The sequence below is a fragment of the Nuphar pumila genome, chromosome 13 (genome assembly GCF_984573655.1).
Source record: "Nuphar pumila chromosome 13, dmNupPumi1.hap1.1, whole genome shotgun sequence".
In the NCBI taxonomy this organism is placed as follows: Eukaryota; Viridiplantae; Streptophyta; class Magnoliopsida; order Nymphaeales; family Nymphaeaceae; genus Nuphar; species Nuphar pumila.
The window spans coordinates 26,075,523-26,102,194 of NC_143261.1; the positions used below are offsets into that span (position 1 = coordinate 26,075,523).

The 26,672-nt window shown below is 36.7% G+C and overlaps 1 pseudogene; it reads left to right on the forward strand.

The window, feature by feature from the left end:
* Window positions 1-10,208: 10,208 nt before the first annotated feature.
* On the forward strand, window positions 10,209-14,976 carry LOC149818150 (uncharacterized; annotated as a pseudogene).
* The last annotated feature ends 11,696 nt before the right edge of the window (window positions 14,977-26,672 follow it).

The window sequence follows — 26,672 nt, forward strand, 5'->3', positions numbered from 1 at the left end:
AAAGTGATGCAAAATGAAAAAATATGTATGGATTTTTCGAACCTTCTAAATGAAAGAGATTTTTTCGCTGAGAGCTTTTCTAAAAGTACACTTTTTGATAGGAAACATTCCTCTATGAGGGGTGGTGGAGAAATATTTCCTACCAAGAGAAAATTTATTTTTACACTCCCCACCACCCATCTCACCATCACCACCACTCTTTCTCTTTCTCTTCTCTCTCATTTTTTCATATTTTCTCACTTTGTTTTTCTTATGTTACACAAATAAGCGAAAAACTTTCTTTTGGAGAACTCATAAAAAAACTCTCATAAGCAAAACTTTATTTTTCTATGAGAGTTTTTCTCTCTTCCAAACATGAACGCTATTCACCTGAACTTGAACCCGTGATTCATAAACAAGTAGGAGTACAGAGGGTTTAGATTCTTCTAACTTCTTGTTGAATAGTTTTAGTCAACACCGTTGTTGTCGGCGCTCAAGCTTGGCCGATCTGGCCGTGCAGTTGCTGCCCTAAACTTGAGCCCACTGACTATGAGCTGCCTCTCTTCACACCCAGCAACCAAGCGAAAACCCACTCTCCCACCTTCCTTGCTCATCCAATTGAAACTCTTCCACTTTGGTTGTCTCATCGTCAGGCTCTTAGGGTGCGAGAATACCTCCATGGGCTTAGCCTTTTGCTCAAGAAATCTCCATGCCTGGGCTTGCACTTAAAGAATGACACCCATGGGATTTGAACCTAGACTACTTGCCTAGCAGCCTAGGCCCCATCCCACTACGCCAAACCCCTTTGGGGCAATCATCGATTTAAGTTAAATCACCATTTTTTAGGGTGCATGTTCTACGTTCTCATTTGAATTTTCTTAGAGTTAGAAAATAAAAAATTTTCTTTTTTTGTTGAATTTCATGAGATTTTGCTCTTTAGAGAATTGCACTTTAATTCTTATTTTTGAATGCATGCTAAATTTATTTTTTTTCATTAGGTATGTTGAGATTTTAGAGGTTTTGCATTTTAATCTCTATTTTTTATATTTTATTGAGTGAATGCACGTTAAATTCTATTTTTTCTTTGGGTATGTTGAGAGTTTAAGGGTTTTGCATTTTAGACTCTATTTTAATATTTTATTGAGTAAATACATACTAAATACGATTTTTTTTTAGTATGCTGAGATTTTAGATGTTTTGGACCTTTAATCTCTATTTTTACATTTTATTGAGTGAATGCATGCTAAATTCAATTTTTTCAGGTATATTACGATTTTAGGGGCTTTGCATTTTAAACCACTATTTTTATAATTTCTTGAGTGAATGCATGTTAAATATATTTTTTCAATTATGTTTAGATTTTAAGGGTTTTATATTTTTAATTCTTATTTTTTATAATTTATTGAGTGAAAGAATGTTAAATCTGTTTTTTTTCATGTATGTTTAGATTTCAGAGGTTTTGTATTTTAATCCCTATTTCTTGTAACTTATTAAGTGAAGGAATGCTAAATCTGAATTTTTTTCAGGTTTGCTTAGATTTTAAAAAATTTGTATTTTAATTTTTGTTTTTTTATAATTTATTGAGTAAAAGAATGCTAAAGGTGATTTTTTTAAGTATGCTTAGATTTTAGGAGTTTTGTATTTTAATCCTTATTTTTTTGTAAAATCTGATTTTTTTCATGTATATTTAGATTTTAAAGGTTTTATATTTTAATCTCTATTATTTATAATTTATTGAGTGAATGAATGCTAAATCTGAAAATTTTTCAGGTATGCTTAGATTTTAAGAATTTTGTATTTTAATTTTTATTTTTTTGCAAGTTATTGAATGAATGCATGCTAAACCATAAAAATTTTCTAGCTATTCTTTTATTTTAAGAGTTTTGTCTTTTAATATCTATTTTTTACAATTTATTGAGTAAATGCATGTTATATTTGATTTTTTAATACTTATAATATGAGTTTTTTTATCAAAATACATAAATTTTAATCATTTGCATCCAAGTTGTTAGTGACGAAGAATCAAATGCGAGAGCCTGTCCTCAAATCAAACACTCCCTAAGTGATCAAATAAGAGATCAGTCAATAGTGGAGATCTCTACCATCATCATTATCTTCTTCTTCTTTTTCATCATCATCATTATTATTTATTATTATTATTATAGTTCACTTTAACATGGATGGCCACCAACTGGAAGATGCTAGAAATGAAAATGATAAAAGGCCATCTCTCTTCAGACCTCCTAAACTCACTCACTCGATGGAGGGATAAGGTGAAGCGCGGTTTTTTATAGTTGTTACTATCTCTTGGGTGGTCACATCCCAAGTAGAAAGTACACTCCACATCACGAGCATGTAGTGGTTTCACATCAATAAAAAAAGGAAAATTTCATTTATGAGCCAACCTTTTATCATTGATTCCAAAAATGAACTCACATTTTTTGAATTTCTTGATGTTCACCTCTGGTTCTGTAAAAAGCCAAACAGAGACCTACCTTTATTATTACCTAGTAACTATCAAGTTAAATTACAATCAAACCTTTCATTATCAAATGCTCAAAATATTTACCTTTTCTTATATGAGAATAATGAGTTATTTCTTTTAATTGTAAAAGCTAATACAAGAAACTAAAAAAAATCATGTTTCTCAAGATAATGGATCTAAGAACAGGGTTGGCAATAGGTCAGCTGGCCCGACCCCACCTGTTAATTTGGTGGGATGATAGGCGGTTGACCTCCAATCAATTGTTGGGATGGGCCTTGGCCCACTTTGGGTCAGGCCAATTGTTGAATGCCTGATGCACGGCCTGCCCATCAGGCCCCTGAAGTTATATATATATAATCAGGTCGGGCTTGGGCCCAGTTCGAGCTGACCCAGGTAAAAAAATCCAACCCATAGCAGGATGGAATGGGCCGGCTAGCAGGACGGGTGTCAATGGATTGGATTTGACCTGGATCTGACCTGTACCAAACCCCATAGGGTTAGGGTTCAGTGGCAATAAAGAGGAGGTTCGAAATTTCACACCAGACCTGGGTCTGACTCGCATGATTTTTCAAAATAAAAATAGTTATTTTATCAGGTATGGACCAGATTTGGTTCATGTAATCCTTATAGGACCTGAGTATGATTTTTTTATAATTAATAGAGCCGATAGGACCCGTGTCTGGACCCAATACTAGCACTTCAAAGACAGATCCTGGTTTGGACTCACCTGGGTTCAAATCAGATCTGACCCGAAAGCAGCCCCATTTCATTGCTCACCCCTGAAGTCCTCAAATCTCTATTTGATAGTTTTCAGAAAACCTGCCGGCTATATCAGAAGAGTGAAAAGCTAGCAAAGGATTGGCCACTAAATGGAATAAAAAAAAAAGTTCTGCCTCATCTGCCGTGTAACATAATTGATGCCTAGATCTGCAATAAAAAAGTTCTGCCAGATCTGCTCTCCAGCCTTTATGACAGAAGAAATGCAACAAGATATAAATAAATTATGAAAAACCAAATAAGGCCAACTGCAGCTCTATAAAACCAAAACTCATGTAGTTGAGATAATCTTGACCATGATGGCAATCTGATGTTAGTTTATGAAATCTAATTTCATTTGTTTTCTTTCGAAAAGGAAAGATGATCAAAGACCCTTTGTAGTTCATATTCATTAAAGAAGAAGAAAAAAATGAAATACTGTGATCGATGTGAGCAGTGCATGCTGAAGCCACCCGACAAGGATGGCTGCTTGCTTTTATTGTGATAATATACACCACAAAAGCAATGAAAAACAAACCTTTTTGCAGCCCTCTAACAACAGGGGAGAGCATAGGCGAAAATACAACTCCCTCTTGGAAGAGAAGGGGATGGGGACGATGGATTGCTCTATAAGTTGTGTGTAATCAACCGACAAGAATTCTTGCCAAACAGCATCCGAGTATGCTGCCTGCCGAAAGCCCCAGCAGACGGCAGATGATTGGCAAACATCTTTCAGACTGGTCATAGAGCGGATGAGCTCAAGGCATGACTATGGTAGATCCTAGATTATCAGCGGAACTCTTTGTCCATCTTTCACAAAGATCATGTGTACACTACAAGAAACCTGTGGATTAGCGACAACCTAAATTCGTCGCTAATCCGACGCTAATCCATCGCTAAACGGTTTAGTGACAGAATAGCGTCACATTAGAGACAGATAACTTTCATTACGAATTTTTTGACGCTAAGTAGTGACAGAACTTATCTGTCGCTACTTTCATCGCTAATTTACGACGGATTAGCGATGAACATGATCCGTCGCGAGTCCTTCGCTATTTTAAATTAGCAATGGATAATATCTGTCGCTAATCCGTCGTTAAATTTTAAAAAAATAATAAAAAATTGCTCTCTGCCAACGCGTTCTCTGGCAGGAAGCAATCTTTTTTCACAGAACCGGCGCGTTCCGGCGTCTGGACGCTCTTCCGCATCGAGCCAGTCACGGCGGGAGAAGGGACGCGGGCATCCGCAGACGACCTCTCGCGGCGGTCGATCGGGAGGGAGAATGACAAGCTTCGTGTCGATGGCCAGAGGACCTCCGACGCCTGCATCACCGAATAAACTGTCGGCGAAGGAGTGGACGCGCGGGAGGAGATAGAGGAGCGGTGTCGATCGACCGACTGTGACCTTTTTGGGGTCGTAATGGAGACGAGATCCGGTGAGGGAGAGGCGGTGGAGACTGGCGAGGGGCACCGCCGGGAGGAGGAGGATGGCGCGGGGGAGAGGTAGTGGGAGTTTATCTCGCGAGCCTTTGGCCTCCGAGGGCCGACGCCATTGTCACACTCGGAGGGTGCGAGAGGTCATTGCACGTCATCAGAGGAAGGGCGGGGCTTCTGGCGTCCTGAGAAGCGCCTCAGGTGTGGATGGTTTAAATCGAATGGGGGGAGGGAAAAACGGATAGAGGGAAAATTTTGCGCCTCAGGTGGGACAGTTTAAATCGAAAATTAGCGACGGAATTAGCGAAGAAATTTTTTCGTTGCTAATTAGCGATGGATTAGCGACAGAAAAATTCCCTCGCTAATTCTATCGCTAATTGACATTTTTTTTAGTGTTTTGGCGACAAAAAAATATTGTCGCTAATCCATCGCTAATTAGCGACGGATTTAGCGAGGGAGATATTTTCGTCGCTAATTTTGCAAATATTTTGAATGTTAGCGACAAATAGTTTTCTCTCGCTAATCCGTCGCAAATTTGGGACGAAAAAAATCCATCGCAAATTTTTGTCGCTAATTAGCAATTTTCTTGTAGTGGAAGGTTTGGATTCAGAGCTCGTTCAAACTCTTATAATAGGCTTGGCAAACTGAACGCGAACGACATTGTTATGCAGATTCGGCTCAGTTGGCGTTGGTGTACGGACCTGTATGCACGGATGCAGAATTGCAGCGGGTGTGAAGATGTTGTTGTTATGCTCGAAATGATCAAGGGTTTTACACTCTCAACTCTTTTACTGTTTGAATGTCTTTAGTAACTGTAATTGTTACTCTAGTATAACTTCATATATGTACCATACCCTTTTCACTGCATTTATAGTTATGTAAAGAGTTCAAGTTTAGGACACTTTTTTAGGAGAAATTCCTTCATCTTCCAAGAGACATGTCTCTTTGCATTTGAGCATTGTGACATTTGAAATGCATCCCAAGAGACACCTTATGGCCACACGGCCTTACATCTCCTACTTGGCCATAAGGGATTTTTTGTGTTTATATGTGATCATGCATAATTTTTATACATAAATTCATACATTTTCATGCATGATCATGTGCAATAAATGCTTAAAAATGCTTGTTTGCAAAGAGTTTTAGCGTTTTTTCATCAAAGTGTAATTTGAGCAAATTGAGTCTCTTTGAAGTATTTTGATAAGAATAATTAAGTTTTTAGAAAATATTTTAGATAGATAAGTCTTTTTGAAATATCAAAAATTTTTATGAACTCTTTTTGAAAAATCTCCTAAAAACCTAATTAGACGTAAACTACTATTATAAATAGATCTTTTTATAGAGAGAGAGTTTTTTCTCTTTGGATACTTCACTTCTCTCTCTCCTCTACCTCCCCTTCTTCCTTTTCTCTCTCTTGTTCTCTCTCTCGACCGGTTGCCTACCCCTCTCTTCTTGCTTTTTCTTCTTGTTCACTCTTTCTTCTAAACCTCGTCATTTCTGGTTCTTCTCAATCCCATCGTCAGAGAGAGCGGAGTTCGTATGATTGCAATAGGTAAACCAACTTCTTCTTCTCAACCCTTCCGTCGAAGGTAAACCGCAAGGTATACTTCTTCTCCCCCATCTTCGTAGTTTTAGTTTATGTATGGCATTTATCATATCATTGTATGTAGTATTTATTCATTGCATATTTCTTGCATTTAGTTTAGTTTAGTTTATTTATAGCATTTGAAAATAATATATATATGTGTATATATATATATATATAATCTAGAATAGTCTAGTGTTAGCGTGTTTCTCGATTTGCATGCCAAGTAGATAGCCATATTTTTATTTAGTTTATAATTTTGATTCATGTCATATGTTGTTCTTGTTAGTTAATTAGTTTATCTTTATAAATTAGTTCAATTAAACTTAGATTAAAATTAATAATGTTATCCGATTAGGGTTTTTGTAACTTTTTTTAGTTAATTTATGATTTGTGATAATTAGATTTAATCTTCTTGCATGTTTATACACTATAAAAAAATGTTAATTAGCGACGGAAATTTGCGATGGATTTTTTCCGTCGTAAATTTACGACAGATTAGCTAGAAAAAACTTTCATCCTGAATCTGTCGCTAAGTAGCAACGGATTAGCGATGCAAAAATGTTATCGCTAATCTGTCGCTACTTAGCGACGGAATAGCGACTCCAATTTTTCGTTGCTACTTGTCAATAGAAGAAAAACAAATTAGCAACGGATTTAGCGAGGGATTTTTTCCCTCACTAATTCGTCGCTAATTAGCTACGGATTAGTGAGGAAAAAATTCCCTCGCTAAATCCATCACTAATTTTTTATTTAAACCGCTCATCAAGAGCGCAAAATTTTCCCTCTCTCTCCGTTCGAAATTTAAACTGACTGAGTAATTTAAACCAACTTTTGAAGGAATGATATCAAAGGACAACGACGAGGCAGAGCAGACGGTTGTTGGAGGACGGCGATGCCGGAGAGCGTGCCGGTTCACGGAGGATGGCGACGAGGCAGAGCGGCTGGTTGCTGGAGGACGACAACGTCGGTGAGCGCATCGGTTCACGGAGGACGGCGACGAGGCAGACTGTCTGGTTGCTGGAGGACGCTGATGCCAGAGAGCGTGCCAGTTCACAGAGGACTGCGACGAGGTAGAGCGTTCGGTTGTTGGAGGACAGCGATGCCGAAGAGTGCGCCGATTCACAAAGGACGACGACGAGGCAGAGCATCCAGTTGTTGGAGGACGGCAATGCCGAAGAGTGCACCAGTTCACAGAGAACGACATTGCAGATATCGAAGGACGGGCAGTCCCTTTGCAATGCCTGTTGGGTGCGGTACAAGTCGGGCTTATTGCTGTCAGAATACCGTCCGACAGGGAGCAATTTTTTTGTATTTTTTATTTTTAAAATTTAGTGACGGATTAGCGACGGATAATGTTCGTCGCTAATCTATCGCAAATTAACGACGGAAGTAACGACATATAATTTTGGCACTGATTAGCGAGCAAAAATTTGCGATGGACGATATCCATCGCTAATCCGTTGCCAATTTGTCGCTAAACAGTTTAGCGACGGATTAGCGATGGATATCGTCCATCGCTAATCCACGATTTTCTTGTAGTGATATTTATAATTCAGTTTATATGTAATCAATCATGTCCTTTATTGTTTTCAGCATGTTAGATTAGTTAGTTTAGTTTCCATTAATGTTAAATCGTTATTTCCTTACATTAGAAATCATTAGGAGTAGACTTAATTAATTAGTTTTAAATTATTTCATTTTATTATTCAGCTGAGTAGTTTAAATTTATTTATTATTTTATTAGTTAGTTAAAAGTATTTCAATTTCAGAATTTTTTAATTTCTATATTTAAATTTAATTTAATTACTCAATTATCTTTTTAGGTAGAACTCTTGTTTTAGCTGATTTAGGTGGTGTTAAATTTCTTTTCATTAGTTAATTTTAATTCAATATTAAATCTGTTTTTCTCAGTAATTAAATTTGTTTAGGTCTAGTTTATGTCAGTAGAATAATTAGAATTCAATTAGTTGATTTAATTACATTAGCTGATTTTTACTTTCTTGCATCTAAATTATTGATTTTTGTTAGATAGAATAAATTGTCGTTTGCTTTATTAATTAGTTAATCAAAGCTTCCTTATAAATTTGGTTAGTATAGTTTTCAAGTTAGATTACTTTATTTATTGCTAAATATTGCTCACATGTTTTTGGTAGTTAATTAGATTAGGTGTATTTTTTATATTTGTTCTTAGTTAATTTCATAACTTGTTTCTCGTTTGTTATGATAATTTGTTATTTAGTTAATTTGTTTAATAACTTAGTTCATGTTAGTTATAGAGTTGGTTATACTATTTTGTTCTGTAGTGTAGTGTTATTTCATAGTTTGTTTAGTATTTTGTGATTTTTCTTCAAACTAACCTTTGATTTTCTCATAGTTTTCTGTCATATTTTTGTTTGTCGTGTTTTTATTTTTATAGGAGAGTGTGCAGGCGTACGGTGAGCCCCAAAATGAGCCCTTGAAGAGCCCTCTAAAGTCCCCTCAAAAGGCCCTTCAGGCCCCTCAAAGCCCCTCAGGGAACCTTCAAGAATAAGAAAACCAAAAAAGACAATCAAGAAACAAGAAGCTCATGCACTGAAGACTTTTTATCTTTATTTTAGATTAGGATTTTAAGTTATTATTAATTTGGGTCTGTAATAAAACTATTAATTATTTTTTTTGTAAGTCCTCCGCAGAGGGCAACACTCTTTTATTTACTTAGTTAATTAATTATTTTTTATTTTTAAGGCAACAAAAGTAGTTCTGTATGGGATACAAAAGTACTTATCCCGTTCCTTGAGTTTGATCTGGACTTCACCACTGGTGTGAACCAGTTTTTATGATTTGATGCATGGTTTGCATAAACATTTTTACTGAAAATATATCTTAAAAATACTCTATTAAAAAAGATGCATCAAATTTTTGGTGCCGTTGTTGGGGAACGACGAATTAAGAACTGAGTACCCATTTTGTTGCCTAGTTTGCGTTATTTAGGGTTGATAGTTTCTTTTTTACAGTTATTTAGGATTGTTAGTTTATTTTTCTATTGATTAATTAGGACTGTTACTTTGCTTTCTTTATTTAGGATTGTAGAACCACGTGCTTGTAAACCTAGAGACCATCTTACTTTTCCTACACGGCCTACCTATTAGGCTACCCCTAGGAGGTGACTGTGCACGATTGGTACCGTGCTCATAGTTTGTTTTTTGCAAAAGTATTTGTTGGTTACAAGTGTGTAGTTGTTTATTTCTTCTTTTCATGCTTTCTTTATTTTATTTTTGCCTGCTTTTGTGGTGTGGTTTGATCACATTAGTGTGCTAGTTAGGTAGAAAACCAACCAATAGGACTGTTGATACACCAGTCTACTCAGAAGTGTATGAAAAGGTGACGCTCGCTTGACCCTGAACTGGTTGAGCCATTTAAGGACCTCGAGTCTATTATCAGGAGAAACCGTCGATCCAGCCCCATGGCTGAAGATCTGCAGTTGACCCATCCCCTGAGGGAGTATTTTATTTTCAATGAATATACTCCTAGCTCCTGCATCACTAAACCCATGGTAGGAGCGAACCAATTTGAGATAAAGGCCATCAAAATTTAAATGTTACCATCCTTTTACGGCCTTAGCAACGAAGACCCCTACCGCCATCTCGATGAGTTCCTCAAGATCTGCTCTATGGTACAGATCAATAATTTCAGGGATGCCACATTGAGGTTGACATTGTTTTCTTTCTCCCTCAAAGACAAATCCAAGCACTGGCTGAAGGCTCTTGATACAGTTCAGATTACCACTTGGGAACACATGCAAAGAGAGTTCTTCAAGAAATACTTCCTGATTGGTAAGACAAACCAATATCGAAAAGTCATTACCAGCTTTTCACAAATTGAGGAAGAAATGTTTCATGAGACGTGGGAGAGGATGAAAGATCTTCTTTGAAAGTGTCATCACCACCAAGTGCCCTGTTGGCAACTGGTGCAGTACTTTTATGATGGGATGACCGAGAAGAATCGTCAGATGGTTGATGCAGCCTGTGGGAGCACTTTCATGCTGAAAAGTAAGGATGAGGCGTGGGCCCTGTTTGAGACCCTGAGTAAGAATTCAATGCACCAAGCTTCAGCCTCACGATCTGAGAGGGCTACATCTGCCCCTGTTGGAGCCAAGAAGGCTGGTATCTTCAAATTAGGAACAAACCTTGAATTATATAACAAGGTCGACCTGCTGACTCAGAAATTGGATCAGTTATTGTTGAATCTCTCCCCAGCCATGCAAGTGTGTGCGCTATGTGCTAGCCCAGCACACCATGTCTTTGACTATCCTGCAGCACCATAGTACCCTGAGTTTGTTCAGGAACAAGGTTGGATAGCGAAAGGTTTCGCCAAGCCCGCACCCAACTCATTTTTCAACACCTATAATTCAGGTTGGCGTAACCATCCAAATTTCTTGTGGAAAAATCAACAAACGCAACCTCCCATCTCTTCCCAGAACCAACCTAGGCAAGGCGGTTATACACCTGGTTTTCAGAGATCTAGCTACCCCCCAGCCTAGCCTTCCTATAGTCAGCCTTCGTCCTAGGAGCCTGCTTCTAACTAGTCCTTCGAGGATAAGATGTTGCAGGCCTTCTCGAACTTCAAAGTGAACTTGAGTTCTCATACATAGTCCATTGCAAAACTTGAGACGCAGATGGGACAACTCGCCGAGGCACTTAGCAGGAGAAGCGAAGGGGCGTTACCTAGCCAGCCATTGGTTAACCCTAGGGGTAAGGAGCCAATGCATGGCCTGCACATGACAGATGCCCATCAAGAGTAAGCTCAAGCGGTTATAACCCATAAGAGCGAAAAGCAATATAGAAAGAGAGAGGTTGCAGGATTAAGCGAGAAACCTAGTGAAAAGCAGTCAGTCTCTATTGTCATACCTCAGGAAAGCGAGAAGGCTTCTCCATCTGAGCCTTTCAAGTCATATATCCCTAAAGCCCCCTTTTCTGAGGCATTGGAGAGGCCGAAGTCGTTCGACAAGCAAGGAGTGAACATGCAAGAGATGCTTGAGATATTCAAGCACGTTCAGATAAACCTTTCCTTGCTTGATGTCATCCAGCAAGTTCCTGCACACGCAAAGTTTCTAAAAGAGCTTTGTATGCAGAAGAGGAAGTTGAGGTCCCATGTGCCGAAGAAGATTTATCTAACTGAGCAAGTGAGTACGGTGTTACAATACCAAACCCCACCAAAGCTCAAGGACCCAGGGACTCCCATTATTTTGTGTGTCATAGGCGACATCACTGTTGAGCGTGCCTTGCTTGACCTTGGGGCAAGTGTGAATATCTTGTCAAGTTTTTTCTATGACAAGTTCAGACTAAAGGAGATGAAGCCGACACCTATGACTTTGTAGTTGGTAGACAGATTGATCAAGGTGTCGCGAGAGATTCTTGAAGATGTTCTAGTCAAGGTGGAAGACTTCTATTTTTTTGTTGACTTTATCATCTTGGATATGGAGGGAGTGGATGATATGAGGCAGACCCTCATCATTTTATGTCGCTCCTTCCTGGCCACCGCCAATGCATGCATCAATTACCGCATAGGCATAATGGATGCTTCATTTGACAACAGAAAGATGAAGTTGAATATTTTTCATGTCGTGATGAGCTCTGCAGGCGATGAGGCTTCTTTTGAGATCGATCTCATTCAGGACTCGTAGAAGCAGAGCATGTTTGGATATTGAGTGATCCACCTCAGGAGGAGGTTGATGAATCACTAGAGGAAGAGAGCCTTGGATTGATTGATAGACGATCCAGTGAGCTGATATGGACCTGGTACTTCAACCCACTCTCTGAGTTGGCAGAACAGCCTGCCCGACCTTCCATTGAGAGTCTACCCAAACTTAAGTTAAAGCCCTTACCAGCTTCACTTAAGTATGCTTTTTTAGGCAAGGATCAGACTCACCTCGTTATCATTTTCTCATACCTGACTGACACTCAGGAGTGTAAGCGTCTGCAGGTCTTGCATGAGCATAAAGAAGGCGATTGGTTGGTTGATGGCTCATCTGAAAGAGATAGACTCCTCCTTTTGCATGCATCGAATTATCATGGATGAGGGTGCCAATCCCTCAAGAGAAATGCAAAGGAGGTCAAATCTTCATATAAAGAAGGTGGTGAAGAAGAAAGTAGTTAAGTGGTTGGACGCAGGAATCATCTATCCCATCTCCGATAGTCAGTGGGTGAGCCCCACCCAAGTTATTCCAAAAAAGTATGGGCTCACCGTTACGGTCAATGAGAAAGAAGAACACGTCCCCATGAGGACTACCACAGGGTGGCGAGTGTGCATTGACTATAGGAAGTTGAACAGTGCAACACGGAAGGATTACTTCCTGTTGTCATTCATCGATCATATTTTAGAGAAACTTGTCGGTCAACATTGTTTTTGTTTCCTGGATGGGTATTCAGGATACAATCAGGTGGTCGTTCACCCCGAGGACCAGAAGAAGATGATGTTCACCTATCCATATGACACCTTTGTATTTAGGAGAATGTCGTTAGGGCTCTTTAATGCCCCGACAACATTTCAGCGGTGCATGATGGCAATTTTTTCTCATATGGTAGATGACATCCTTGAGATTTTCATGGATGACTTTTCGGTTTAAGGCTCTTCATTTGATGATTGTCTTTAAAAGTTATCGAGAGTGATGAAGCATCGTATGAAGACAAATCTTGTGCTCAGCTGGGAGAAGAGCTATTTTATAGTACTGTAGGAGATTGTTCTTGAACATATTGTGTCTAAGAAAGAGATTGAGGTCGATAAGGCCAAAGTGGAGTCGATTGTCAAATTATCTTCACCAACCTTTGTATGATAGGTATGTTCATTCTTAGAGCATGCAGGTTTTTATCGGTGGTTTATTAAAGATTTTAGCAAGATTTCTAAACCATTATGCAACCTGCTCTCTAAAGATCAGTCGTTCTGTTTTGATGGTGCCTGTTTGAAGGCATTTCTATCTTTGAAGGAGGCCCTGACCACAACTCCCATCCTTCGTTCCTCTGATTGGTCAGTGTCGTTTGAGATCATGTGTGATGCTTCCAATTACGCGGTTGGAGTCATTCTTGGCCAGAAAATTGAACGAAAGTCCAATGTCATTTATTACGCTAACAGGACCCTCTCTGATGCTCAGATGAACTATACGGTCATTGAGAAGGAACTGCTAGCTGTAGTATTTACCCTTGAGAAGTTTCATTTATATTTATTGGGCTCCAAGGTCATTGTTTACTCAGATCATGCCGCCTTGCAGTACTTGATGAGTAAAAAGGATGCCAAGCCACGACTCATTCGTTGGATCTTCTTGCTATAAGAATTTGATCTCGAAATTTGAGATAAAAGTGAATGTGAGAACCTTGTAGCTAACCATCTGTCTAGACTGACAATGGAGACATCCACTAATCAGGGACAAATTGATGATTCATTCTCAGATGAACAACTTCTTCATATCAAGTGTTTGCCCTGGTTTGCAGACATCATCAACTATCTGGTGACCAGTTAGTTCCCTGCGTATTGGAACAAAAATGAGTGAGATCATTTTATGGCGCAGGTGAAACATTATTTCTGGAAGGATCCAGAGTTGTTTCGATTATGTCCTGATCAGGTGATTCAACGGTGCATCTCTGAGGAGGAGTATGATTTTATTCTATCTTTTTGTCATTTCCTAGCCTATGGAGGCCACTTTTTCAGTCGAAAGACCGCTGCGAAGGTCCTCTAATCTAGATTTTGGTGGCCGACACTGCATCGAGATGCTCATAATTTTTGTAGGAGATGCTTACGCTGTCAACAGACAGGGAGTATTTCTAAGCATGATATGATGCCCCTTATTCTCATTCTTGTCATAGAGATTTTTGATGTTTGGGGCATCGACTTTATGGGTCCCTTCCCGCCATCATTCAGTTTTCTTTACATTTTAGTGGCGATCGATTATGTGTCCAAGTGGGTCGAGGTCGTGGCCACCTGGAGCAATGATCATAAGGAGGTGCTTCGATTTATCAAGCATAATATCTTTAGTATGTTTGGTGTCCCAAGAGTGATGATTAGTGATGGAGGCATGCACTTCAGGAATGTGCAAGTGGCTTCCTTACTTAAAAAGTATTCTGTGCACCATTATATTACCACACCATACCATCCACAGACGAGTGGCCAAATCGATGTCTCAAATAGGGAGATCAAGCGGATTCTTGAAAAGACAGTTTGGCCAGACTGAATGGACTAATCCCAACACCTTGACGATGCATTATAGGCATATCGGACTGCTTTCAAGACTCTGATTGGCATGTTCCCTTACCGATTGGTTTTTGGGAAGCCATGTCATCTCCTTGTTGAGTTGGAGCATAGGGTGTATTGGGCAATCAAAAAGTTTAATTTTGATATGGCCCAAGCTGGTGCGGAGAGGAGATTGCAGATGAGTGAGCTCGAGGAGTTGCAAAATGGTGCGTATATGAGCGGCAAAATCTACAAGGCTCGAACCAAGCATTTTTATGACAAACACATTGTGCGAAAATAGTTCAAGCCTGACCAAAAGGTTTGGCTTTATAATTCGTAACTCCACCTCTTTCCAGGGAAGCTGAAGTCTAGATGGAAAGTTCATAGTCCAGAGAGTTTTTCTCTATGGTGCTATTGGGATTTTGGACCCACGAATGGGCAATATGTTCAAGGTCAATGGGCAACGACTGAAGCCCTACATTTCAGATGCCATAGTTAGTCAGGAGATTGAGGTCATTGACCTCGTTGATGAGTGAGGCAGAGCACAGTGTTTGTATGTTATATTTTTAGGATTAGATTTTTTGTTCTTTCATAGTTTTCTTTGGACGTGTTTGTTTATTTTCTTGTTCATGAGCATGAATGTTAGATCATGTATGTATTGCATTTGGTGCATTTTTATGAGTTATAACCATTGAGACATGTGGAATCTATGTAGAGCCAATACAGGTAGGGGTGGCAATCAGGTCGGGTCGGCGGGTCAGAATACCTCAACACAAACATGACCCGTTTATTAAACGGGTCGGATGTGGCAAACACGAACACGACCCATTTATTAAATGGGTAACCCAACACGACACAGTTAACCCATTTAATAAACGGGTCAGGTTGACATGACACGATTACACGACATGGCGACCTATTTATTAAACGGGTCAACCCGATAACATTGACACGATAACCGCACAGGCGCACACCACCACTGGAGAGGAGAGGTCTCGGGCTCTCGACTGCAGCTGGGTAGGAAGGAGTTAGGTGGGTGACTAAAGTGTAAAGTTAGGAGTTAGGGTTAGATAAGTTTATATATATATATATATATATATATATATATATATATATATATATATATATATATATATAAACGGGTTGCGGGTTGACGGGTTCGTGTAAACGGGTTGACCCGCCTGCCTAACCCGTTTATTAAACGGGTCAAACGGGTTGGCGGGTTGGCATACCCCTAACATGAACATGACCCGTTTAATAAACGGGTTAGGCGGGTCGACCCGTTTACGACACAAGCTCGTTTAAGCCAAACCCTAACCCGGCTAAGAAGCAGGTTGGCGGGTCGGGTCAGATTTTGTCACCCCTAAGTACAAGGCAACATTAGGTAAGATTCTACGGTGCGGATCAGGTGACTTCTATTACTTTCCTCATATTTCTTTAGTTTCTCATGTGCATTCATATAGTTTCATGCAAGCATGGGGGAGTGTCACTGAGGACAGTGTCATTCAAGCATGAGGGAGGGTGTAGTTTGCACACCCAAAGTTTTTATGTTTTTATACTTACACGTTGATGAAAACTTATATAAATTGAACTTTTAAGGAATGAGTTTGACCTTATATGAATGTTTTACATAATATAATATTTTTAGAGGATTTTTAAGCCCCACAAAATAAATTTTTTTTACACTAATCTAGAAAAATGTGATTATTTATGTGGATTTTAAAGAAATGATGATAAATGCATGTTAGAGTTTATTTTGAATCACAAGTATGAATATGCACAGTTTATTTTTAAAAAACTAAGCAAATGAACAAAATTAAAAATAAGAGCTCAAAAAGTTAAAAAAAAACATATGTTTAGTTGTTTGATCTCTTCGTATTCTCTAGTAGATGGACTCAAATACAAGTTGAAGTGTTTGATTCCTATGTCGAAAAGGATAATGAAGGAAATCACTTCTTTGTCTAAGTTGATATCTGTGGCCTATTCGATTCGAGCAAGTAGAGCCTGAGGGGTGTTTACACCTGGTGACCTAAAGTCATTTGGCTTAGGAGCCACCGGCCTGAAAGCCCGTTACATGGACTTTATAGAGAGTCTAATAGATATTGATATTGCACATGACAAAAAACAACCTATATGTAGAACTATGAAAATAAAAGGTCTAATGACTTGAGCAATTAAGTCTGAGTGATACTTTGTATCTGGTGCCCTAAGGTCACATGGTCTGGAAGTCACTGACCCAAAGCTTGTTACACGGGTCACAAAAATTGAAAATTTGATATAATGCTCAACACTATATCAAGAGTAGAAAGAAAAAGTTCACTGCTTAGGAATAAGTATTGAGAAAACCTGTGCATAAAATATATGAGTGAGGATAAGTAAATAATGATAGATATATTGATATTTGATTTTTTGAGAATAAAGCATATTGAAAGTGTAATGGCATGAAATATTCGTAAAAACAAACTCTTTAGTTGCCTAGTGCTTCTTGAATTGAAATCTTTATGCATACATGAAAGAGATGTTTGTGGGTAGCATCACTGCAAACTCTCACAAGACCTTACTCGTCCTCTGAGGTAACCCAGGGGTTTAAAGAGCTTGTTGCATACGCTAAATCTAACTGTGATTCCTATGAAAGTGAGTTAGGTTTTTTAGTTCTTTTTAGTTTGTTTATTTTTGTTAGGCCAGTTTGCTCGAGCACTAGCAAACGATAAGCATGAGAGAATTTGATCATGCATAATTTTTATGCATAAATTCATACATTTTCACGCATGATCATGTGTAATAAATGCTTAAAAATACTTGTTTGTGAAGAGTTTTATTATTTTTTCATCAAGGTATAATTTGAGCAAATTGAGCCTCATTGGAGTATTTTGGGGAGAATAATTAAGTTTTTAGAAAATATTTTAGAAAGATAAGCTTTTTTGAAATATCAAAAAAATTTATGGACTCTTTTTGAAAAATCTTTTAAAAACCTAATTAGACCTAAATTACTATTATAAATAGATCTTTTTGTAGACAGAGATGTTTTTCTCTTTACATCTTGCACCTCTCTCTCTCTCCTCTACCTCCCCTTCTTCCTTTTCTCCCCCTTGTTCTCTCTCTCGACCGGTTGCCTACCCCTCTCTTCTTGCTTCTTCTTCTTGTTCATTCTTTTATCTAAACCTCATCATCGTCGGTTCTTCTCAACTCCATCGTCAGAGAGAGCGGAGTTCGTATGATTGCAACGGGTAAACCAACTTTTTATTCTCAACCATTCCGTCGGAGGTAAGCCTCAAGGTATACTTCTTCTCCCCCATCTCCGTAGTTTTAGTTTATGCATGACATTTATCATATCATTGCATGTAGTATTTATCCATTGCACATTTCTTGCATTTAGTTTAGTTTATTTCTTGTATTTGAATATATATATATATATATATATATATATATATATATATATATATATATATATATATAATAGTCTAGTGTTTGTGTGTTTCTCGATTTGCATGCCAAATAGATAGCCATATTTTTATGTAATTCATAATTTCAATTCACGTCATATGCTATTCTTGTTAGTTAATTAGTTTATCTTTATAAATTAGTTCAATTAAACTTAGATTAGAATTATTAATGTTAGCCGATTAGGGTTTTTGCAACTTTTTTTTAGTTAATTTATGATTTGTGATAATTAGATTTAATCTTCCTGTATGTTTATATTTATAATTCAATTTATATGTTAATTCAAGCATGTCCTTTATTGTTTTCAGCATGTTAGATTAGTTAGTTTAGTTTCCATTAATGTTAAATCATTATTTCCTTACATTAGAAATCGTTAGGAGTAGACTTAATTAATTAGTTTTAAATTATTTCATTTTATTATTCAGCTGAGTAGTTTAAATTTATTTATTGTTTCATTAGTTAGTTAAAAGTATTTCAATTTCAGAATTTTTTTAATTTTGATATTTAGATTTTAATTTAATTGCTCAATTATCTTTTTAGGTAGAACTCATGTTTTAGCTGATTTAGGTGGTGTTAATTTTTTTATTAGTTAATTTTAATTCAATATTAAATCTATTTTTCTTAGCAATTAAATTTGTTTAGGTTTAGTTTTATGTTAGTAGAATAATTAGAATTCAATTAATCGATTTAATTACAGTAGCCGACTTTTACTTTCTTGCATCTAAATTATCGATTTTTGTTAGATAGATTAAATTGTCATTTGCTTTGTTAATTAGTTAATTAAACCTTCCTTGTAAATTCGGTTAGTATAATTTTCAAGTTAGATTACTTTATTTCTTGCTAAATATTGCTCACATGTTCTTGGTAGTTAATTAGATTAAGTGTGTTTCTTTATATTTGTTCTTAGTTAATTTCATAACTTGTTTCTTGTTTGTTATGCTAATTTATCCTTTAGTTAATTTGTTTAATAACTTAGTTCATGTTAGTTATACTATTTTGTTCTGTAGTGTAGTGTTATTTCATAGTTTGTTTAGTATTTTATGATTTTTCTTCAAACTAACATTTAATTTTCTCATAGTTTTCTGTCGTGTTTTTGTATGTCATGTTTTTATTTTTACAGGAGAGTGTGCAGACGTGCAGTGAGCCCCCAAAGATCCCTCTGAGGTTCCAAAATGGTCTCCTCAAAAGGCTCTTCAGACCCCTTGTACCCCTCAAGAATAAGAAAACTAAAAAAGACAATCAAGTACTGAAGACTTTTTTTTGTTTATTTTAGATTAGGATTTTAAGTTATTATTAATTTGGGTCTGTAATAAAATCAATATTTTTTTCTGTAAGTCCTCCACAGAGGGCAACACTCTTTTATTTACTTAGTTAATTAATTAATTTTCATTTTCAAGGCAACAAAAGTAGTTCTGTGTGGGGGTACAAAAGTACTTATCTCATTTCCTGAGTTTGACCCGGACTTCACCACTAGTGTGAACTGGTTTTTATGATTTGATGCATGGTTTGCACAAACATTTTTACTGAAAATATATCTAAAAAATACTCTATTAAAAAAGATGCATCAATATGCTTGTTCTCAATCAGAACCTTTGCATACACACTTTCTAAGTGATCTTTACTCACTCACCACTTCGACATATTTGAGTCCCATATGACTCACATGTCTAGTGAAAACAACCTCAGTGACTGCCTTGGTTAGCAGATCTACTATCATGTTGCTTGAAGGAATATAGTCCACTGCTATTTCATTTTTCATAAGCATATCATGAATATATTGATATTTAACTTCAATATTTTTACTTTTAGAGCTATCAGCTCATGTTTGTATTAGTCTTATAACAGCTTTATTGTCCTAATAAAGTTAAACTGTATTTTTTGGAATGTCCAATTTTAACTCATTTAGAAAATGATTTATCCACACACTAAAAGTGACTACCATGTTACAGGCAATATACTCAGCTTCTTGGGTATGTTGTGTCACACACCCTTGTTTCTTGTATGACCATGCAATTGCACCACCTCTTAACATAAATACATAACCAGATATGGACTTTGCTTAATTTTTATCATCAGCAAAGTCAACATCTGAGTAGCCTACAAGCTTTAAACTATCTGACTGATAGCATAGCTTGAGTTCCTTAGTTCTCTCTAGATATCAAAAAATTTTCTTCGCTGCTTTTCAGTGAGAGAGCTCAGGATTACTTTGATATCTACTTACTAGATTTACAGCAAAACTTAAATCAGGTCTAGTGCAAAGCATTGCATACATCAGGCTTCCAATTGCCTGAGCATAGGGAACATTCAACTTTTCTTGTTCATCTTTTGGACAGTCATTCTTACTTAGCCTTTGGCCTTTTACTATAGGAGTACCTTTTGCTTTGGTACTTTCCATTCTAAATTTCTTTAGAATGTGGTCAATATATTTTTCTTGACTTAGACATAGCAATCTTGATTTTCTATCTCTCTTTATCTTAATTCCAAGGATATATGAAGCTTCACCCATATCTTTCATTTCAAATCGAAAACTTAACCATGATTTAGTCATATTTATCATGTCTATGTCATTTTCTGTAATTAATATATCAACAACATAGAGGGATAATACAGTAAACTTACTTCCACTATTCTTGGCATATACACAACGGTCCAGACTATTTGCCTCATAACCCAATTTGGTTATAGCATTATGAAAATTCAAATACCACTGTGTTGGTGACTACTTAAGTCCATATATGGATTTATTTAACTTGTATACTTTATGCTCTTGATCTTTAATTTCAAAACCTTCTAGTTGTTACATGAAAATAATTTCATTTAGTTCACCATTTAAGAAGGCTATTTTCACATCTATTTGATATAGATCAAGATCAAAATAAGTTGCCAATGCCAAGTTCATACGAATAGATGTCGGTTGGCTACAGGAGAGTAAGTTTCTTCATAATCAATCTCTTCTTATTGAGAATAACCTTTTGCTACTAATCTTGCCTTGAATCTATCAATGGATCCATTTGCCTTGAGTTTTTTCTTGAGAACCCACTTACTATCAATTACCTTATATCCACTAGGTAAAGTGGCTAATTCCCAAACTCTATTCTTTTATATAGAGTCCAACTCATTTTTCATTGCTTCCTTCTATAGTTCAGACTCATTAGAAGCAATTGTATCTTCAAAAATCAAGTTGTCAAGAGTTTATCCAAATCCATGGAACAACATAATTTTTCACTCAAAAATGTATAATAATCATTCAAATAGGATGAATGAGTTCTTGTTCTTTTCTGTTCAATTACTGGTTGTGAATTTTGCTCATTATTCACAACTAGATCGTTATGCTTTAACTCTTGATTTGGTACCCAGGATCATTTATGATATAAAAAAAGACACTATCATCTTCAGGATCAAAATTGCTTTCTTGAGTTTCTAGGAATTCTACTTCTCTATTCTCTATAAATCCCTCTTCAGGATTATATAGTTGATATCTTTTTTATCCTTTTGGATATCCTATGAAGATGCATTTAATAGTTTTGTTATCTAACTTGTATCTCATTTGACTAGGAATCAACATATAAGCATGTGACCTCCACTTTCACAAATGACTCAAGTCTGGCTTCCTATCAGTTTATAATTCATAGGGTATAAGCTCTACAACTTTAGAATGAACCTCATTTTGGATATACATGGTAGTGTAAATTGCTTCTCCTCAAAATTTCTTAGAAAGATTTGCATGTGCCAACATGGACCTTGTCATATCCATTAAAGTTCTATTCTTTCGTTCTACTATACCATTTTGTTGTGGTGTATAGGGCATAGTTGTATGAGGAGTTATATTATTATCAATGCAAAAAGTCTTAAACTCGTCAGAATTATATTCACCTCCTCTATCATATCTAATAACTTAGATTTTCTTTCTAGTAATCCTTCAACTTCATGTTTATATGTCTTAAACTTTTCTAGAGCTTCAAAATTCTTCGAGATTAGGTATATGTATTCATACCTTAAGTAGTCATTTATAAATGTGATGAAATATGATTTCTTTTCATATGTTTCTACTGTTAAGGGCCCACAAATATCTATGTACCAAAACTAGTAAGTCACATGACCTACTTCCCTTAAGAAAAGGTTTTCTAGTCATTTTACTTGATATACATAGTTCACACCTTTCAAATTCTATATTTTTAAGAGAAGGTAATAATCTCATGTGAATTATTCTTTTTATTTTATTGATATTTACATGCTCTAACCTTAAATGCCATAAATATGCATCAACATTAAATGCACAATCAATATAACTAGAAATATTTATTGCATTATTTATAAGAGTTACATTTAGACGGAAGAGATCATAGTCAGCATCATAGTGACCCCTAAGCTTCACTTTTCCATCTTTTCCAATAGTGACGTTGTCACCCCGAAAGTGGATTTTGAAACCTTTTTTAGCAAAATCTTCCACTGCTAAAAATTCTTTTTCATGGAAGGTACATAAAGTACATTTGTTAGTAGGAGACTGGTCTTTTCTACTTGAAGCCTGTAGGTCCATATTTTGACCACATCACTATAGATGTTATTTTCCATACATACCTTATGATCTCCACGCTTTAACTCCTTCATCTCCATAAGTCCTTCCTTTGTCTTAGACATATGTCGCATCACCCCTGAATCAATCTACCACCCTAGGAGATCACTATATATTATCAATGATTCAAACACAGTGCATACTAATTCTCGTTCTCCATTTACTTGCTTTCATGGATTCTCTTTCTTGGTTTTATTTGGGCAATTATTCTTGAAATGCCTAACTTTTTTGCAAGAAAAATATGCTTCCCTAGTTGCAGTCTTGGAGTTTTTAGTTTGCGCTAGACGCTTTTGATTGAACTTATCCTTCTTAAATTTTTTGAAGAATGCATCTTTAGGCTTGAACTTGTGAGAGGTTGCCGGGAAAGATTCTTGGGTATTCATAACTTCTTCCTTCTTGTCTTTTGACATGTGCTCTTACTTAAGGGTTAATTGCAGAGGGAGCTTAGTTAGAGTAAGACTTTTGTGGTTTAATTTCATGGCAATTGATATCATCTTCTAAGTTGGAGGAAGGTTGTTTAGTATGGCGGAGATTTGTATTCGCTCAAGAATATCATTTCCAGCTATGGTTAAATCCTTAGTCATTATCAGCATTTGATTCACATAATCGACCACGTTGTCTGACTCTTTCATCCTGCATGAGTTGTATTGCTCCAAAAGAAGTTGAATATGGGTTTTTGAAGTCATATCATAATTTTTTTGACTTCTTCCATCATTATCTTTGCAGTGTCAAAGTCTTCAAATATCCGGATGAGGTCATCTTGCATAAATGTTAGAAGAGTTGCTCGAGCAAGTTGATCATCTTCAATAAACTTATTATGAGCTTTCTTTTTTTCTTCACTCGATTTATCAGTTAGTGAAGATTTTACATTATTCAATACGTATAGAGTCATGCCATGTGTTAATAGATATTTCATCTTCCTTTTTCATATTCTAAAATTCATTCCATTGAGTTTTTTAATTTTGGATAACTCAACCATGACTATTTGATTTGCCATATTCCTAATTATAAATAAATATTAGAATTATTAAAGCTTATTTCAACTAATATTTGTAAATATAACTAGTTTTGATCTTTTTAAACTAATTTAGCACACAATATGGTCTTTATGTAAGTAAGAAATTTACAAAAATTGCTAAATATTAAGCATTTTTTTGACAAAAATAAGTGGTAGGTGGTTTTTAGAAACTTAGAACCACCTTTCTATAATTTTAGAAAATAAAATAAGAGATTCTGTGTAAACAAAAATCACATAAACCTGTTTTCGCAACTTTCTGAGTTAAATAGAAAGTTCTGACTTTCTTTCTATAATATCAGAAAAGATCAGAGGCTCTGTTCTGCAAAAATTCAATAAATTAGAACACTTTCTGAAATTTTTTAGTTTATCAGAAAAGATAAGCCACTTTTCTATAATTTTTAGATATATGAAATTTCTTGAGTTTAACAGAATTGAAAGGAACCACTTTTCTGTAATTTTAGAAAAGTTGATACACTGATTTTCCGTTTTTCAAAAAAATGAATTAACAGAAACCTTTTTAAGAAATTTCAGTTTGAAACTGAAAAAAAAATTATTAGAAAAGGCTTATGCGTTAAAACGAAAGAGAAACCCGATTAGGGTTCCTTTCCATTTTTTTTTTCTTTTTGTTTTTTGAGAGAGGGAAAATGGCAGCTGGAGTGGTGTCAAATTTTGTGGCGATTGATATTTCGGCAAGCTTCGACTTATCTGGTGATGCCTAGGCAAGGTGCCCTTTTCCTCCTTCTTCCTCTTTTTTTTTCGTTTTTCGTTTGTCTGCCGCTGTAGGCGAAACACAGCAGCAGTACGTTGCACCCGACAACACTCAGCGATCAGTCCGACAACAACACGTCTCACCAGACAAGGTGACCAGCGGTTGTTGCACGACCTCAGAGAATGAGGCCTTCACTGATGAGGGTTTTAAGGGCTGGAAAAAATTTGGCCAACCTGTGTCTGGCAACGATGACTCGACAACACCTCCGGCTATAAATCTGGCATGGTTCTGTGCCTCTATTTTTTTTCATTTTTATTTTTCTCTTTTTTCTATTTCAATGGCTTCAGCTGATGCCTCTGCAGATGTTTTTCGGCAGGTTGAGCCCCTCAATAGAGAGAGAGGAAAGAGGGAGCTGAACCCTCTTCTTCTTCTCATTTTTTTATTTTTTTTTGGCATTGCAACCACCGAGAAACTGGGTGGTCCGGTGCACAGAGAGAGAGAGAGAGGGTCAGAACAACTGGATCACCACTGGTGGTGTTTTTTTTCTTTCTCTACACGAAAAAAATAATAAACCTGAAGATGACCGAACCCTCTTCCTATTTTTGTTTTTGTTGAGTTTACGCAAATCAGGAATGCTTGGTTTACCAATTTGTCTAAATCAAAAAATAATATTGACCTCTTATTTTTTATTTTTGAATTTTCTTTATGTGCCTTTTTTCTGGCAATGAGTTGCTACCATCACCGGCGTTCAATTCCTGCACCAACACGCTTGCACGCTGCTTTCGACATCATCAAGGATTTGTCGAACCCGTTCTAATACCAATGTAGGGACCTGTATGCACGGATGCAGAATTGCAACGGGAGTGAAGATGTCGTTGTTATGCTCAAAATTGCCAAGGGTTTCACACTCTTAACCCTTTCACACTTTGAATGCATTTAGTAACTATAACCGTTACTCTCACACTCTTAACCCTTTCACACTTTGAATGCATTTAGTAACTATAATTGTTACTCTGGTATGACTTTATATATGTATCATACCCTTTTCACTGCATTTATAGTTGTATAAAGAGTTCAAGTTTGAAACACTCCTAAGATAAATCCCTTCATCCCCCAAGAGACACGTCTCTTTGCATTTGAGCATTGTGACTGATGGAATGGCCCCCAACAGTCACCTTGCTTAGCTCCTTCACACTATGCTTATGTACTAAATTTTTCTTGATGGGCACTCAATCTACGCAACGGAATATTAAGGGCACGTTTGGAAGCAAGAAAGATGTAAGAAAAGTGGTGCAAAATGGAAATTTCTTATGGATTTTTCGACCTTTCCAAACTAGAGAGACTTTAGTTGAGAGTTTTTTTTTAAGTACATTTTTTGATAGGAAACATTCCTCTATGAGGGGAGGTGGAAGAATGTTTCCTACCGAGACAATTTATTTTTACACTCCTTACAACCCACTGCCATCCATCTCACCACTACCCTTCTCTTCTCTCTCTTTTTTTTTTTTACATTTTTTCACTTTGTTTTTCTCATGCTACACAAACAAGCAAAAAAAACTTTCTTTAAAAAAAACTTTTTCTCTCTTCGAAATGTACCCTAAATAAATTAATTTAATGGCACGTTTCAAGTTTCAACCATCCATGCCGCATTGTACAGCATCGCAAAACCATGTGCTTCCGTGTGATGTGATTGTACACTTTAAGTGTGCTGTTGGACCCTACTGCAGGATGTATCCCGAAGATCATGGGTGAGGGGTTTGGTGTACCTTGTTGCAGCATCTGTTGAGAATTTTGATCATGATGGGCTCTATCCTAGTCAAAGAAGATCCGCTCTGCTGAAATAATTGAAGATCCCTTAATGATGGAAGAGCGGATATGCTTATGGGTGATTAGGTGCAGCAACACACTAAAAACGTGCAATCACATTTGAAGGATGAATGGCTCCTTGGACTACACCTCACTTTCCTTCCGGAGTTGACTACATTTTTTTCCAAAATATCTACGAATAAAAGATTGTTTGGCCAGTAGATCTAACGTATGATTGGGTCCATGCTACCGTTTAACCAATGGCTAGAATTAGTTTACATTCTCATGTAAGTGTTGACCAATCCAAGCCGTTCAGAATCCAGATGCATCAGTTGGATGGATAAAATCAACATATGCCGAAGGATAAGTTAATTTTTGGCGTATTGTGTGCACATACGTGCGTACACACACAAGGAAAAAAAATCGCTGAAAAGAATCAGGACAGTTTTTTTTGTTTTTTTTTATAGGCAAGCTACGGTCTGGCAGTGGCAGACCCTCACTAGTTATACAACCGTCCCATTGGGTTTTGAACTTGCAACGTCCCAACTCAAGGTGCCGTACACTAACTGCTCCTACCAGACAAGCAGAGCCCCGACAGTTGAGTGAACTAAGAAAACCAAAAACCCCACAAAGAACATCTAATAACAGTCAAGATCATCACGACCATGCATCAGAATCCTCCTTA